An 18443-nucleotide genomic window follows, 5' to 3' on the forward strand; every position below is an offset into this window, starting at 1 on the left:
GAGCCAGTGCAGTGTGTAGGGGTCAGTTGGCTGCCGGACCTACAATAAAGAGGTATGACTTTAAACAGTGTTTAAATATAGCCATGAGTGCAGCAGGTGCGGAAGATGGCACCAACACTCTCAGTGTTTCTCAGCAGGGGACTGGGAGCTGGCTTCCCATATAGGGATCGGGGCATTTGGAGGGGGTGGATGGGAAGGCTGCAGATGGCAGTTAGGATGACACCCCTGAAAAAGTGGTTGGAGTATTATCCAGACTGGGAGGAGTTGAAGTTGTTAGGTGAGGGGTTTCAGTTTGGTTATAAAGTGGGTAAGAAGATCTGCCGCGACCCTCAGATCATCCATGGACATTCCAGTGATGATTGCTGCAACATTGTAAAAAGAGTTGGTGAAGGGGAAATTGACAGGGCCTTTTAGGGAATGACCATAGCAGTACTTGACACTGCCCCCATTGTGGGTGTTCCTGAAGAAGGAGAAGGGCAAAGTTAGATTGATCCACCATTTGTCTTGGCCTGAGGGGAGTTCAGAGAATGATTATATTTGGGAGGACGATTGTTCAGTGACCTATACAAGCATTGATCAGGCATTCAAGTTAATAAGAAAGTGCGGGAGAGTGGTGTTGCTAGCAAAGTGCGATGTTAAATCCGCTTTTCCGTTCCTGCCGGTACACTCGTAGAACATTTGGCTAGAGGGCATACTTTTCCAGCATATCCATTTTGTGGCTAAGACGTTATCTACGGGCTGTTTAGTGTCTTGCATCCTGTTTGAATGATTGTAGGGCAGGAGTAGAAGGGCAATGCATGTCTCTGTTACATGCGTTTTCCTTTGCAGATTGGGAGCAGGTGCAAGGGGATCTAGGTCACCACCACCCACCTTCTTGGTCCTGCCTCTTCCTTCCTGCGCTTAACTCTTAGATCAAGAGCGTCTTGCGCCCGGGCATCCGAAGAGAGGGGCAGATGAATAGGAGAGCAGTTCCTGTTTGGACCTGTTCGCACCCGGAGGACACAGGACCCGACCCCCTGCTCGGACAGCAGGTAAGCATGCACCAACATCTGTTTACTCTCTCTGTTCCAACAGGCCATCCACACCCCCTCTGTTCCCCCCGTGATGTTCCCTTGTGCCCCCCACCCTTCTCGCACATAGGTGTTGCATGTTTGCTTGATTCTTCTACCCTGCTCCCTCCCACCCCACAGCCTACTTCTGTAGGAGTCTTTCCTGATACATTCTGGTTTCACCATCACCGTTTTGTGGCCAATGCTGGATTTGACTTTTATGGACTTCATTGATTCACGGTGCGTCACCCTTTCTCAGCTCTCATGCTGGACTTCCTTTGCATCTTGTACTCATGGTGGCCCTGAATCATGCTGTTCCCATCTTCATCTTGTATCCTGGCTTGTAACCGTATGTGTTACAACTGACTTCCGCAATTGTATTAGCTCTCCTCTCTTGCTTCTCCAGTCTTTTGGACTGCTTACTCTCTGTTCTTTCCCCCTCTCCCTTTTCCTATCTCCTCTCCTTACTTTCTTCTATGCACTTACTCTATCAGAATTGTCCCAGGACCTAGTATGATAGCAACCTCGCCTGTCTCCTCACCTCCCCCTTACTTGTCCCTCCCCTCCAGCACAATCTGAAATTTCGTCAGTCCTAGTACGATAGTCGCTTGTTTTATTCCTCCCCTCCCTTTGTGCACCCCTCTCCCTCACCTTTTGTTTTTCTCCGGCTCTACCAGAATGTCTTCAAGCCTAGTACGGTAGTTGCCTGTCTGTTTTCATTTCCTTCCCACTCTCCCCCTCCCTTCCTTATCTATATCTTAGCTCTTGCACTATCTGAAATGTCATCAGGCAGAGTACAATAGTTAATTTCACATTCTTACTGTTCATGGCCTGCAAGAATGTCATTGTATTTTCCCTTGTTCCCTCCCTTGATTTGAAGCGCTTTGAAACACATTGTGTATAGGCGCTATATAAATAAACTATCATATCATAATAATTGACGGAGGAATTGGGTGTCCCCTTCTTGGCGGAGAAGACAGAGTAGCCGGCAGCTGTTTTGACCTTTCTGTGCATTGAGTTAGACTCAGTGGGGAAGTGCTGTATGTTTCCAAAGGGCAAATAATGGCAAATCAACAGTTAACCCAAAACATGACAATATTCATTGGCCCTCATTACAACACCGGCGCTAAACCATGGTGCTATTAGCACCATGGTTGGTGCCGTTGTTGTAACGGGTCCGCCATGGTTCAATGGGGAATTACCACCCCATTCCAAGGTTGGCGGGGCGGTAATTCCCCATTGAACCATGGCCCTTCCCCATTCCCATTTTCGCCCCATAGGGCTCTATGGGAATGGGGAAGGCGCTAAGTACGGTACCGCAAATTGCGGTACCGTACTTAGCACCAAGGTCCCTTTGCGGGTCCCTACTTTAACGGCTGGTGTAGACCAGCCGTTAAGGTCGGATCCCGCAAAGGGACCTCGTAATCAGGCACTAATGGGTTAACGGCGCTGCAGCCTTTTACAGCGCCGTTAACCCATTAGCGCCAGGGTCATAATGAGGCCCATTATCGCTTAACAAGGTAATTTGCTATACACAGATCTCACAGGCCGCACAATTGTAACATTGCAATGCACAGAGTGTAATAAAAGTAACATTTGTGTTTTTTTCTTCAGTGGCTTAATCACGCTATTTATAATAGTTTAGTTTAGTTTCTTTATTTATACCGTGTGGCGAACCCTGGGGTAACTGGGCGCCGGAGACTTATGGGAGGTTACAACATGGTATGGACATACAGTAGAATAGCAATAAGTCCGGTTGACCGGGTTACAGGGTGGTCGACAAGAGACAGGTACATTAAGAAGAAAGTCAGATGGCGGTGGAGTTCTTGTTGGTGAGTCATGATTTTGTTTTGGCTCTAAAAGTCCAAAAGGATGGTTCTGCTCTAAGGTTCATTGGTATAGCGTTCCATATTTTGGCGGCTAGGACCGGGAAGCTGGAACCGCCTTTTTTTTAGGGAGAATTTGGGGACGGATAGGCAGTGTGAGTATGGCGTTCTGGTTGGTCTGGTTGAGGTATGTTTAGAACTTGTCTGTCAAGTATTTGGGGGCGTCATTGGAGAGGCATTTGTGGACGATAACAAGGGATCTGAGAGTGATTCTGTCTCGTACAGGGAGCCAGTGAGCATCTTGTCTGATGCTGGAGATGTGTGCGTGTCGCGAGATACTCAGGGCGGCTCTGAGGGCATTGTTCTGAAGCACCTGCAGTTTGTTCAGATTGCATTCTGAGGTGCCGAGAAAGAGAGTGTTGCAGTAGACCATTTCTGAGAGCACTAGCGCTCTGGCTAGAGAAATACAGCTGGATGGAGAAAGGAAGGGTTTGCAGGCATTGATTAGCTTATTTGTATAAGGTGTGGCTGAGGCTGTGGCGTTCACCTGTCTTTTGAGCGAGAGAGTGGAGTCTAGATAGACCCCAAGAGTTTTAATTTCTTTGGCCACAGTGATTAGGTTACTGTCTATGTTGATAGACGCATAACGGGGATCCAGTTTGTTTAGCCGTGGTTGGGAGCCGATAAGAAGGAGCTCAGTTTTCTCGTTGTTGAGGCATAAGCCGTGCTCTGACATCCAGGCTTGGATCTCCAGGTAAAGATTGGTGATCTTTGTGGAATCCTCTTTATAGCACCCTGATATTGTGATGAGAACCAGGGTGTCATCAGCATAGTTTGTGTATGTGACGCCCAGGTTGTCGACGCCCAGGTTGTCAAGGCGGTCGAACAATAGCTTGGTGAAGATATTGTATAAGGTCAGCGAGACACACAAACCTTGAGGAACGCCGCAGAGGATTGGGATCGGGTGGGCTGAGGCCCCCAGGGAGAAGACCCGGGTGGATCGGTTGGCTAGGAAGGACTGGATCCAGGCAGTCACCTGGTTAGAGAAAGCCGCATATGCTGTCAGATGTTCCGTGAGGATCTGATGGTCGACAACGTCAAAGGCTGCTGAAAGATCTAGCAGTAAGAGAATGGCTAAATTGCCCTTATCTTTAGCCTCGTCCATCTGGATTTTTAGGTCCAGGAGGGCTGTCTCTGTTCCGTGCTTTGGTCTGAAACTCGATTGTCTAAGGCCCAGGAGGTTGTTCTCTTCCAGGTGCTTCTGGATTTGCAAGTAGGTCACTCTGTCTAAGATCTTTAGGATGTAGGGAATGGTGGTAATTGGCCTGTAGTTGGTTGGGTTGTTAGGGTCTAGGTTTTTTTTTTTAGTAAAGGCATGACCCAAGCCTCCTTGAGGCTGCTAGGGACTGAGCTTGATTTGAAGGATGCGTTGATTAGGGCAGTTATGAAAGGGGCCAGATTGTTGGCACCTTCCTGGATGATGGAAGCTGGACATGAGTCCCCTTGGCATCTGGAGGGCTTGAGGCCTTTGATGATGCTTTCCACTTCTTCGGTAGTCACCGGGGAGAAGGAGAAGGGGGGCCAGTTGGGGCTTCGGAGGTGGGCGGTCAGGAGGCCAGCAGCTGACATTCAGTCTTTATGTGACAGCATCCTGATATTTAAGGTATTTTGTCTAAGGTATAATTATAATTAATATTTAAAAAACTCTAATGTTCTACCTCATATTAAATAAACTGTCATAGATTAATTTTGTGTGGACTATTTTTTTTAGACAGCTGATGCTGGAGCATGATACATTATGTGCTAAGACCAAACAAAATACACAAACCTGTGGCATACAAAGAAGATAAAATAACTTGCATGTTTGCCATTTAATCCCTCCTAGCATCCATAGATACAGCCAGCACTTTAGTGCCCAAGCAAGGATTGCAATGAAAGATCCAAATTATCGAATGCAACTTACCTTTATAACCAATGAAAACGTAGTTTTGTGTACACTCCAGCCGGGTGTATATACACTATTTAGAATACGTGTGAGAGATTTGAACGTGTTTTCTTTTAAATCTGTCCAAAGGCATAGTTGAATTTTGCTCATATATAATTTCTGGAATGTTGTATTTACACAATGAACACAGAAAAAAACAGACATTTCTTGTCTATTTTTTCCTCTCCCAATTTTTCTCGTATGTATAATATGAGACTCTCAAGTGTTTTAAAAAAGGACGTAATCACGAAAAACGTGCCACATGTCGGCACGTGTAATTTTTCCAATTGGAACCCGTAAAATCATATATTTCTTTTTCCATTTGTACTAAATTATGATACCAACACAGGCATTTTTCATGTATATCCAGACCACCATAAATGGAAAGGCTTACTTTCGTTTTCCCCAAACACCTATTAAAAAAATATTTACATGAATGTGAGACCAATACCTTTTTGAATAGCTGAAATGTTTTAATGGGACTTCACACACATGGCAAACACATTGTATCAGGTTATTTTAACCATAAAGAGTTTGTGGGCAATCATGTAAATATACATGGTGTGGTGCCATAATCTCTTTTAAGCAGCTGCAGAGCAATACTCCTTAAATCACACATTTGAGGATAGCTCAGGGCACACGAAACACCTTGTTCCATTACTTTTCCTTGACAACGTGGAGATGTTGGTCAACTGGGGGAGGTGTGTATGTCAGGGTGGGAGACAAATCTGTTTAGGACATGATTCATATGGTTGTTCTCTGGGGCAGTCAGAGGGCTTCATTACGACCCTGGCGGAATGGGTTTAAACGGCGCCGGTAGAAATGCCGGTGCCGTTAAACCCATTCCGCCCTATTACGAGGCCCCCTTGCGGGACCCGCTCTGGACGTCTGGTGAGACCAGACGTCCAGAGCGGGTCCCGCAAGGGGACCAGGGAGATAACAACGGCCCCGTTATTAACGGGCCAGTTGTTAGCTCCCTGCCGATTCCCATTGAGCCCTATGGGGGCTCAAATGGGAATGGGGATGGTTCGGGTTCCCTGAATGGGGAAATACCGGGCCCTCCAAAGTCGGAATGGCCCGGTATTTCCCCATTCAGGGACCACGGACCCGGACCCGAGTTTGGAGGCAGCCATGCCCTTGGCTGCCTCCAAACTTGTAATGAGGCCCAGAGTGTCAGAAGTGGTGAGTCGAAAGGGACTGGTAGGAAGTGAATGAAGCTAAAGGTGAGCAGGACATTTTTGTGAGGAAGCCCAAAAGAGGCCAGTGAGGGAGAAGGATCTGGGTCTTACTGGGTGACATGAAGGTATTTTATGCCCAACTAAGGAAGATAAGAATTCAGAAAGGATAAGTGGGGGTGGCACAAATGTGGTCTTCAAGCACTAAGTGGGGGCGGGGTATTGGCTTGCCAGGTGCTGGGCTTGTTGAAGAAAGGTCTGGGTTTATGGGGTGAGGTTTTGGCACTGACTTGTTTAGGATATGTAAGCCATCTGAGGAGAGGGGATTAGGAGATGCAGAAGTTAGGAAGATGGAAGTTGGACAGGAATAAGGATTATTTGAGAAAATTGTGAGTAGCATGGAGAGAGGGTTCTGTTGTGGAGAAAGAGTGAAGGTTTGTCCTGCACAGGTGTAATGGGTATTGTTTTGTTTTTATTTTCAGATATCTCAGCAGACAGGGATGGAGTTACTGGAAACACAGATGTGCAGACACGCATTGGTGAAGGGTGCGGGGCAGCAGGCAGGGAGGAGAGTGCTTGGGACACAGTTTGGTTGCAGCTATCAGGAACTGGAGGCACGATGTTCAGGATTAGGGGGTTCGAGATGGGACTAACTGCTCCCTCTTTTAATTAAGATAAAGGAGGGGCATTGGGAACTTGCAGTGAATGTAATGCACGCAGGCGAGAATGACCTGGTGAAGAAACTGAGTGCAGAACTCATCAAGAAGATGAGTAGCGATTTATTGATGATTGGTGAAGACTGGATGATATCTGATACTGGATCGAGGTAATTCTAACAGATGCATCGAGAGAGGTAGCAAAATAAAGCTTGAGAAGGAATTTAAATAGGACATTGAGGGAATTTTGTAAGTTGTGGGAACTGGGGCAGTGGTGCATCCTGAGAATAAGTATGAAGTGATCAATATGTTTAGGAATGATGGAGTTCACCTCACCATGCTAGGGAATGAGTTTTGTATTTTAGATTTGAGAATGTATGGTTTTGGAATGCGGGTGCAGTGGTAAAGAAGTTCGGGAAGGAAGAGGGATGGGGCAGGAATAACACCTCTGGGTAGGGTTTTTCTGTTTGCTGGGCGCAGGCGAAGCTCGGCTGTTTCAGTGTTAAGATGTTTGGGTTGTGCTAATGTTAAGGAGGGCTTGGTTAATTCTGTTCAGTTGAACAGGCTAACCCATGGCTATAGGGGTGGGGATAATATGTAAAAATAGGAGGAACCGTCATCACCATTGGCTTCATCTCATTGCCAATGGCATGAAGCAGTTTGGGCAGAGAATCGGGCAGGATTGTGAGAGGGAGGGATAAGAGGAGGGACCAGAGGTCAATTTCACATTGATTTTAAAGTTTAACATCTTAGTCTTTAAGGTTATGGAGTCAGGTTAGTTATTAATTGTACCTAGGACCCATCACATTAAAAAGACTGTATCCACCTTTAAGGAGTCTGGCGTTTTCTCGGGCAGTTGAGCCTGTGGTGGGTCCTGGAGGCAAGGAAGAATGAGCATCCCCCTGGAGAGTTTGGACAGTGGCACATCTGGCTAGCAAGTGCAGACAATGGGGTAGGGATTTGCCTTATGCATGCCTGAAGGTTCTGGAAAGACTAATGGTTGGCGCTTGGGTTTTTTTGCCATCTGCCTGCCTGCGTGCCTACCTTTTTTGTTCCTTTTTACCTAATGGTAGTTGGACCATTTTTGCCCGAAGGGCAGAGAAAGGGTCGGACAATAAATGATGTGACAGTACTGGGTATTTGGGGCATGTTTGCATTGTAAGGTTGGTTGTTGCTGGTGTGACAGGTCAGTCTGGATTTCACAGACTAGTAGTGTGAGAAAAGGGAGTTGCCTATGTCTAGTGGGGAACTTTAAGTGGCATTTGGGTTAGGGAGACAAGGATTCATTGGAATTTCGGTTTCAAGGTTTTGGGCTTGTGCTAGTGTTAAGAGGGCTTTGTTAGTTCTGCTCAGATGAACAGGGTAGCGCAGGGGTACAAGTGGGGTTGCTGTAGACATAGGAGGGAGAGGTGTCAAGGTTGGGTTGATATCATGTTCAACGGCATTAACAGTTTTGGTGGAGGATGGGGGAGGGCTGCACAAGGGAGGAATTAGGAGAGGAGCAGGGGGTCATTTTCACATCAATATAATATTTCAACAGGCTAGTCTGTAAGGCTTTGGAGCCAAGCTAGCAGTTGATTGTAAGCTTAGGCTTCCCACGTTAAATCAACCTCTTCCACCTATGCGAAGTATAGCGTTTTTATACCATTTAGGCAAAGTATATTTCATTGCAAGCTCCGTGCAGGTTTCAAAACTCTGCTGGCTCCCTAATCTTGCAGCAATTGCACTATCCCCGTTTCTGCCACTGTCTCTGTGATCTTTGGTCACAGAGATCGTTCCAGAGGTACCAAGAGGATTTGCAGGAGTAGAAGCTGCTATTCCTGGTGACCCCTTTTTATAAATCCTCATGTTGTCATTGCAGTTGGGCTCAGCATTCAAACACAGACCAGCTGTGGAGCCATAGGTTTAGTCCAGGTGGAACATTATTATACATAGATACAAATGTACTAGAATGTTGATGCATGAATGATGAGCAGCTCAGGAGAATGTTGAGTGGGTCTGTGAGTGAATGTTCCATGAGTGTGAGTTGGGGGTCTGAGCTAGGTATGCAAGTATGGCCGGTGGGTCTGCTCATTCTATCTGTCTTGTAAACCACCTATGCATGTTCCGGTCCTGTCTGCCGTACCCCTGTACATATACAAGAGAAACTGGTTCATGTACATTTGTATCTATGTATAATAAAGTTCCACCTGGACTAAACCTATGGCTCCACAGCTGGTCTCTGTTTGAATGCTGAGCCCAACTACATTGACAACATGAGGATTTATAATATTCTAATAGCAAGCACACCTGGCCAGTGACAATACAAGACTTACAATAAAACACCCCTATTTGATGTCCTTTCCACTCACTGCAGAGTGATGAGATATGTGCATGTTGTCATTTAGCAAGAAGCATTTGTAGCAGAGTTCAATATCCTAGCCTGTTACCATGGAATTCCTAGGGCTGTCTCACCCTTATACTCTGTGCGGTTTACGCCCCATCCTGCTTCCTATTAATGCAAGGACTCCGTTCCCTGACTCTATACTACTGGACTGGGCTCCTAGTGTGGCGATCACGAATAAAACTGTGTCATCTAAAAGTATTACTGAATTGTCATCTAAAGGTATTACTGAAGTGTCATCTCAAAGTATTACTGAAATGGCTGTATTGGCTTTCACAGCTTGACTTCTCTGTCTTTCACTGAGCCATGTCTGTTCCTCTATGCCTCAAAAGCAAAGCTCTCTGGGCCAACAACAGCAGGGACTCTGTCTGCATTCTGCCAGGAAGATTGGCAACCACCCTGAGCACTCCGATAGGCTCCCAGAATGGCATTCGACCGAATCATGTGGCTGCAATTTTATTTTTAAAACTTTTATGTCCACATCTTGCAATTCCAAAGGATCCAGAGCACCATCATCTGCAGGTCCTATCTCAAAAATGAAACTCGATGAGCCTGAAAGGCCTCTGCTTGCATCCTGCCACGAAGGCTTTTAGCCAGTTAGAGTACTCTAATTGCCTTCCAGAGGGCCATTTGAACGCTGACGCCCTTACTATTGAGTCGCCCCTAACTTCAAGCCTGGTTATCTGCAGTTAAGGCCAAAAGCAGCAAAGGGCAACTCCCTCTTTGAGTCTGTTAGGGCCTTGGGCCAAAGTCCCAGCTCATGCTAGGACTTTGCTGTTCATGTCCTCTGCCCGACCCCTGCTTCCATACATAGGGATCTATCAACCCAGTGACTCTCCATTCACTGCAGCGCTGCTCTTACCACAAAAAACCAAGGAACATCTTGGGCATGCTGTCTTTTGGTAATTTATAGCATCATTCTAGCCCAACTATCATACGCCTTTCATGCAAACCTTTGCTCTCTTCCCTTTCTGCTCACCCACCTATCCTCTCTCTCTTGGGCTACACCCTTCCTCTACGGTCTTTACTTGCCTATTTCTTTTACCATCCACCATGTTCCTTGACTTTGCTCCCTTCCTCCTTGCACTCACGCTTTTCCTCTCCTTCTCTCGTAACCTTCAGCCACAACTAGTACTAACTTCTACCTCACTCTCCCCCTCCCTACCTGCCTCCTCTCCCTCTGCACCCCGCAAACCCAACACACCCATACTCTCAGAACTCATCTATTGCCATTGCCTATCGCACAAACCCATCTGCTCTCCCCACAAACTATCACCCCTTTACTTGGCCTCTTGAATGCACAATCCCTCTGCAACAGGTTTACTGACATAATTGACTACTTTGACTTTTATCACATGCAATTTTCACTTTTTACTATCACAGAAACCTGGATCACCCCTCATGACTGTTACACTAGTGTCCCTCCACACTCACTATGCTACCTTTTCTCACTATCCCTGACATTTTGGAAAGGCAGTTCAGTGTGGTACCTTATCAATAAGGCCCTCACTGCTGCTCCCGTTACCCTCCAACATCGCCCCCTGCTCTTTTAAATATAAAACTATTCAACTCCTCCACCCTACTCCTCTAATTGCAACCTTTGTGTCCTCAACTCTTACCTCCTTGAGCCTTCTCCATGAGTCACTTCCCACTGATATCCACATTGACATGCTGGGGAACTTTGACCTTCCAAAGACCTCCACAGCCACCATTCTTGAACGTAGCTCCCTCCTATCTGTCAACTTGCTCTACTTTATCCACAACCAGGCTACCCACTCCGGGGAGATCACACTTGACCTTGCCTTTCTCTCTATTTCACTCTCCTCCTCTCCCCATGAGCATAACATTGTGCTCTTTGACGTATATGTCCCACCACCTTCTACTCACTCTGTCCCCTCTTGAATGACCAGGAGGAATTTAAAGCAGGACTAAAGCCACTTCTCTTGATGATGTAAGGAGCTTTCTCATATCTATATACCCTATTCGCATCTCTTCTAATGCACATCCTTTTTTCTGAAGTTCACATATGAATCCCTTTTACCAACACTATCCTGCAGTCACGTTCAAACCTACCTGTCCTCATCCTCAGCCCTGGATCACCACTAAGATCCAGCTCCCCAACACAAACACGTGCAGTGACATATGACACTGGTATAAATCCCCAACCCCCCGCCCTAGTTCTAGCCTACAAAGAAACCCCTTGCTACCCTTTACTCTGCATTGGATTCTGCCAAATCCTAATAATGTATTAGCTTTCTCCGTTCACAACCACCCCAGAAAACATTCATCTACCCTCCAAGCTTTGCTCACACCTCCGAAGCCATAATCCATTCCCTCTTCCCTTGCTGCTAATGCCTTTGCACACTACTTTTTCTCTAAAATCTCTATCATTTGTGACATGTTCACTGCCCTCCTGTTTCTCCCTATCTCACATGTCCTTTCCATCATCTTTCCGCTACACCTTCAACTCTCCACTACTTCTCCCTTACCTTTCCTACTGCATTAGCACCCATTCTTCACAGTGCCAACCCATCTTGCGCTGATATCGAACAGTTTGTTCCTCAAATGATCGACTGAATCCCAATCATATGGCCTTATCACTCTAACTCCATTGGACTCTTTCCTGATTTCTTAAAATCTGCAACTGTCTTAACGCCTTTGAAGAAACCCTAAGCTGTCCCAAACGTACCAGCAAAAGATCGCCAGGTTTTCCTCTTACCTCATTGTTCAAAGATCCTTGAGCGGGTTGTCTTTTACCGGATCAGTAAGTACCTTGGGGATAATGGCTTTGTAGATCCACTTCATTCTGACTTCTGTGCTACTCTCAAGCATGGATCCAACTTTCTCTCCAATGCTCACCAATTCTCTCTAATGCTCACTAATTCTAACTATCATCTATATTTATTCTTTCGGACCTCTCTGCCCCTTTTGACTTTGTTGACACTCACTCGGCAGGACTTTGGTTTTTGAAAATATGCTCTAGCCTGGATTGCCACCTCCCTGGAATGTCACTCATTGAAGATGTATTGGGGTTTGCAAACTTCTGACCTCACACCTCTCCCTGTCTTTGGACCTCTGCTCTTCACCAGCTGTACTTCTGCCCTGGAACAACGTATCTCATCCTTTGGCTTTCACTAGCAACTCTTTGTTTATGAAACTTACATCTTTTTCTTCTTTTCCCCCTCCACACCAGTTATCTCAGAATGGACTACTAACAGCCTCACGGAAATTCTCTCCCCTGCCTCATGATGAACTCTTCATACATGGAAGTAATCTTCCTTGTGGCTTCCAACTCCATCCCTACACTCCCTTTTCCTATCTCCTTCCTGCCTGAACGACTTATTCCTTTGCACATGGCATGAAACCTTGCAGGCCTCGTTGACAGCAATCTTTCAGTGTATTAATTCATCACTAACACCAGCTCTGTTGCTGCAATTAACCTTCTCAACATTCAGAAAATGTGTCCATGCCTTACTCACCACTCTAATCCTCCCACTCATACTCAGTAACGTGACTATTGCTCATGCCTACTACTTTGCATTCCTCTATGCCTTCCACCCACTTGACAAAGTCCTCAACTTCACTACCTCCACTGCCTACAACCTACCCACATGCTCCCCCACTTAAGCCTTCCCCTCGACACCGACACCATGCTGGATGGCTATCCGTATGCAATCACTCCCTTTTCAAGTTTCTTCTCCTAGTCAACAAATCTATCAATGGGCATGCTCCTCAGTACCCGCTTCGTTTATTTCTGTCTGCTCACCATCTTCTACACTCTGCTTTTCCTCTGCACCGAACCGCACTGTCCTATGCTACCTGTGTGCCTCCTCTCACTTCCACTTGTTCTCCCTACTCAACCTGCACCATTTCAACCTACTGCTCATCACAGTGAAGCCAACCCGACTGTGGATCTCTGTAAAGCTCCACTTAAGTTTCACTTACTTGCCAGAGGGAACTCCCCCCCATTAACTCCTCGATCCTCCCTAGTTGACTGCACTAGTCCCTCCATTGCAACGTAATAATATAATTTGATATATTTGCTTGAATCACTTGCCCTCTTTGGTTAATGGTAAATTTGGAAGTCCCCGGTTTCTTAAATTTTTGTTTTGTTATGTGTCTGGTCAATGTCCAACTCTTTTCATACCCTCATAAAGTGGCTCACCACTTGTTCTTATCTTTTTGCTACTGTTCAGGCATGTTTCCGGGGAAGGCTTCTGCCATCTGCAAATATGATGTAGTTAATTCTGATGACAATTGACATCCATGTTCTTCTTCAAATAAATACAAATGTATGGGCTGACACAACCATTCTCTTTTTGTTTGTGTTACACTGTTGATCTAAATACCTGCACCTTCTCTTTTGGGACTGGTGTGATGCTTGAAAAGATTACCAATGTCTTGTGGTTGGACCCTGTGACATTGGGTTTTTTGAGAGGCAGGTAATTAATGGACTGTTACGTTTTCCACGACATGCCCTGTTCCTGCCAGACAACCCACAGGCACACGTGCTAGCCCCATACGTACCAACCCCTCTACATTTCATGACAAGGGTATCCCACGCACACTTTCTGGCTTACGGAGGTTGCGGCCTCTCACCCGTTATGCCAGGACATGGTCTTTTGGATCAGGTGTTTACCGGCCTTCGCATCGCTGGTGTCTACAAGGGAAACATCTGCTGGCCCGCAACGCTACACGTTGTCAACGAAGATCTACACGTCACGTGATCGGGCCAAACGTCACGTGACGACAAAATCTCACCTGATTGCATCACCTGACGCACGTCGTATCATCATTCCTGCATCAGGTGACCTTCCCTATTGGCTTAAAAGGGCGTCCTGAAATCGATAGCGTTGCTTCACAGCTGTTTACCTTCAGGACTTTACGGCGTTTGTTCGCATGCTTGAATCTCGTTACTACGACCTCGGATATTGTCTACCGGATTGCCTTGTCTACCAGGACTGCTTTGTCTACTTCTTGCTTCTTACACGTTACCAGACCTCGGACTCTGTTTACTGGATTGTTTTGTCAACCCCTGGCATTTGTTACCCGACCTTGGTTTTTTGGAATTGGACTGTTTTACGGATTTCGTTTTTTTTTGGATTCAGTGACTTTGGCCATTGGCCTTCTGCTAGGCGGTTGCCTGACCTACATTACCACAAGCCACGTGTGTGCCGCCATCCAGGGTTTGGATCCCACCCACATTCCTCACCGAGAAGCTCACCAAGCCCTTTATCCCGGGTTTCACTGCCTCTTCCATCAGGGTGTCACCTTCCGTATTTCTAGGTAAGAGGTGCTTTATCTCCTTGCTGGGTATACCTTGTAACAATCGCACATTATCTGATAACCACTCATTGCCTTACAGCGCTCAAGGGGTCCTTCTGGCAGTTCCCGGTTCCAGACCTGACGGCTCACAAACAAAACCTGTGGCCTCAAAGACTGCACAGACATTCTATACCAGTTGTCTGTGTGGTACTTGGGGACGGAGGCATTATTAATCTGCACGACCATCAAGATCTTAACATGGACTGAGGTCATTACACACACATTTGATCCCTTGGATAGGGTGCAGGTGAAGACATCTACAATATGGCCTTCTACCTCTGCCTGAGCTCAAATTTAAATGTTGTTTGTAAGTTGAAAAGCCTTAGCAGGCGGTTATTGCAGGTTCCAGATCTGCTTCAGTTTATGCACAGCTCATAGCATAATCAGATTAGAGCTACTAATTTGTTAATGGTGCAGACGGCATATAATCGGGACTTAGTTTTGTAGGCACACTGGATGTGATACTTCAGGGCTCCAACACATCTGAAAGGTGTTTTAATCCCTGCAGTGACATGCTATGAAGATGCAGGCAAGGGTGCCTCTAATGAGAATACATCTCTCAAGCATGTGCCATTTTTCCGAAGAATGTGATAAGCTGTGTTTGGTGCATATTGAGGTTTTCTGCCTCTGCATGCTATCTACCAGTGGTGCCCTTCCGCAAAGTAAAACATGTTGATGGTCACCAGGAGACTCCTTATAAGGCTCTTTCTCTCTGGGGGTGGTTGTAACAAAGAGGCTTATGCACTGAGCTGTAGAGTGGTGCTTTGGATATAAATGACGCATTAATGGGAGCTTTGAGATAGCGGTACCCACCCCAGTGTCATCCGGAATTGTTGAGTGTCCCTCACCTGTTCTAGCAGTTCTAGGTGGTATGTGGTATCAAGGAGCCCTGGCTGCAGGTGAAATGGAAAATGGTGTGCAGCCATCTCTCAGGTACTGCACCAAGGTGACAGAGAACAACAGTTTAAGGTTCAAATTCAACACACAAAGAACCAACTGAAGGTGCTTGGAAACTTGTAAGAAACTGGAGCTTTCAGAACATTCAGTCCTAATGACCTAACTGCTAACATGTTGATTCCAAGCAAAACTTTAACAAAAGCCTGAATACTTCACTCCTGGAATTTTCTGCTAGAGAGGTATGGATCATTTGGGACCACTTTGACCAATGGAGATCCCTAACTACCTGGCATAGTGCAATAGGCTTTAGAATCCTTACATAACATTGCTGGAGAAAATAAGGCATTAGGTCAAAACAGTGAGCAAAGGGTATTTGCTAGCTTAAATCCTAATCACTGCGCAGGCATTTACATCAGAGGACCAGTCCCTAGCCCCATAAATGGGCCATAGATATTTGTTAATGGGCGTGGACATCGCACGACCACCTTCATTTCTTGGATTTTTCCTCAGTCTTACCTTTACCATTGTTGGGCTTCCCTGTTGTTGTAAATTGAGCCTAACCATCTTTAACTTGCTTCCTCTGCTTCCCTCAGCAGGTGGGAGTGATTCACTGGGTCAGTAGACTTGGTCAGCACAGGCTGGTGATTTGAAGCAGTCTCACACTGGCTTTTGACTGGGAGAATGCAAAGATGGGCACATTTCAGCTTGATAGAGGGCCTTACATTCTTTAGCACCCCTCAGTCCCAAAGACCAAGCTAGGGATACAGCAAGGTTCTTTTGCTCCGAACATTAATGTGTCAAACAAGGGCTAAGAAATCACTGAGGGGGAAAGAAATGTCCACCAACGGGTATGCTACTGCACCAAGCAATATGCCAATTGCTTAATTTATTGTTATGTAATGTAAAATGGTCTAATAAAGCACATTTCAATGGATTGCATTCTCCCACAGATTCCTCATCTTAATAGATGTCCATCCAACATCAGCTGCTTGGAAACTTTTTCAACATGTGGCATAGTGCGGCTCGACCTTGTCTCTTGACTCACTCGTGTTTAGCCGAACTACTCCTCCTTTTGTATTCTTGCTCAGCATGCTACCCAGAACATGGTTTGATCTTTCAATTCGATTTTCTTTGCTATACCAGAATGTCAGGGACTAAACCACGCGGTTTCAAGTGCTGCAAGGACTGCAACTTCAAGATGTTGCTCACGGATCCATACAATATTTGTGTGTGTGGTGTTTTGGTGTCGAACACAATGGGCCTCATTACACAGATGGCGGAGAACCATGGCGCTGTTAGCGCCATGGTTCATGCCGGTAAAATACCGGCACCGCCTTGGCGGAAAGGGGAATTACCACCCCATTCCAAGGTTGGCGGGGCGGTAATTCCGCCTTCCACCATTACCCTTCCCCATTCCCATTTTTGCCCCATAGGGCTCAATGGGAATGGGGAAGGGGCTAATTACGGTACCGCAAATTGCAGTACCGTAATTAGCTCTCTGGGTCCCTTTGCGGGTTGGTTTTTAACGCCTGCAAAAAGCAGTTCTTACCGCCATCCGTGTAATGAGGCCCAATATGAAGCAATGTGGTTCTTGTCTGGCCATGAACCTGAAGGCATTGAAGGAATGCTCGGCAAAGCTGGCGCTTGGTAGACCCCTTCAAAATCACCAGCGAAGTCTGTCACAAAGTCTTCAGAGCATGACACCGAGGGGACTATGCCCAAGAAACAACGTGGCAGGTGTCATATAAAATTTACAAAATTGTCAAACTCGCACAGCGAGTCTGCCCACTCTTTCTCTTCTTCATCTCATAAAAAGAAACACAGGTGCAAATCCGACTCATCGGCCGACAGGGGTAAGTCCTACCATTCTTATCGTGCAAAGGGGGTGTTTAGGGAGGAATGGGAAGAGTTTAAGGGATGAATGATTCAGGTTTCTGAGAAGTCCGCGGCTGGCATGGTGTTGGCTTTTACACTGTCACTGGTCTTGGCTCCGAACTCGCCCGGTTCATCCGGCATGAATGTTTCTAGGGGAGGTCAAACGCCCTCGTCCATCGGAGATACCATGGGACCAAAACTATGTGCCAGAGCTCAGAATGGAGGGCGACCCGATCCCTTTTGGGATGGGGCCACTGGTTGGCTCGGCCATAGACCCTTAACATGACTTTATGGTGGACCAAGTGGGGTTTTTGAAGTTGGCAAAGGGCCTACATGACGCGAGTGAACCTGACACATCCACGGATGTCTAGTTACAGCAGGTGGTCCCGCATGCACACCTCAAAGCCCAGTACTGCAATGCGGTCAATAAGGTTGATGCTGCAATTGTACTCAGCGCTCTGTTGAAACTGCTGCTGCAATTCGAATTATCCAATATTGTCGATCGTGGTCCACAGGCGGAACAAACTCTACAGTTTAACGCTACAATTGGACCCCTTTGGCAGCATCCGACCTCGACGCTGGCAGTCGACACAATATTAACAAAAAAATACAAGCCGGCGAATGCCGGTGTTCTGTTTTTAAATGCTCACCTTAGCCCCGAGGGGCTCATGGTGCAGGCCGTGTCGGTTACCTTGAGGCCCTCAACCTTCACTTTGAGCCTTCCCATGGATAGGGAATCAAAGAAGGTCGACGCATTGGCTAAGAAGGTGTTCGCCTTGGGGAGCATGGCACCGAAGACGGTAAATAACTTTTGTGCTTTTGCCAAATATTCACACATTCTGTGGAACTCCATCACTAAAGCAGCCAACCACAACTCAGAGGGTGAGATCAGGGATGGCTTCTTGGATGTTGTCAGAGATGGGAAAGAGATTGTGTGAAAGGTGCTTAAGTCTGGACTGGATGCCGTTTAAAGATTCGAAGATGAAAGCCCTTTGGCTTTAGAGGATGAGGCTACAGGCGTTAATCCACCTGCTGTAGATAGGAGCAGCTTAATCAGGCTACGCCTGGGTAATGCAGGTTCCCTGGGATTGGAAAGGAAGAGGTGCATCCAAACAGGTACCTCTGCCACAACGTTGGCAGCACCCATCTCTCAGAAACTTCTTTGAGGTCCGTTCCCCTCATACGTCTCCAGTTGGAGGGAGAGACTCTGAGTTCACAGGCAAATGAAAGAAGATCAATTCTAAATCCTTGGTCCTACAGTTCCTGGAGCTAT

The sequence above is a fragment of the Ambystoma mexicanum genome, chromosome 4q (assembly GCF_040938575.1).
Source record: "Ambystoma mexicanum isolate Mex_15411 chromosome 4q, UKY_AmexF1_1, whole genome shotgun sequence".
Classification (NCBI taxonomy): Eukaryota; Metazoa; Chordata; class Amphibia; order Caudata; family Ambystomatidae; genus Ambystoma; species Ambystoma mexicanum.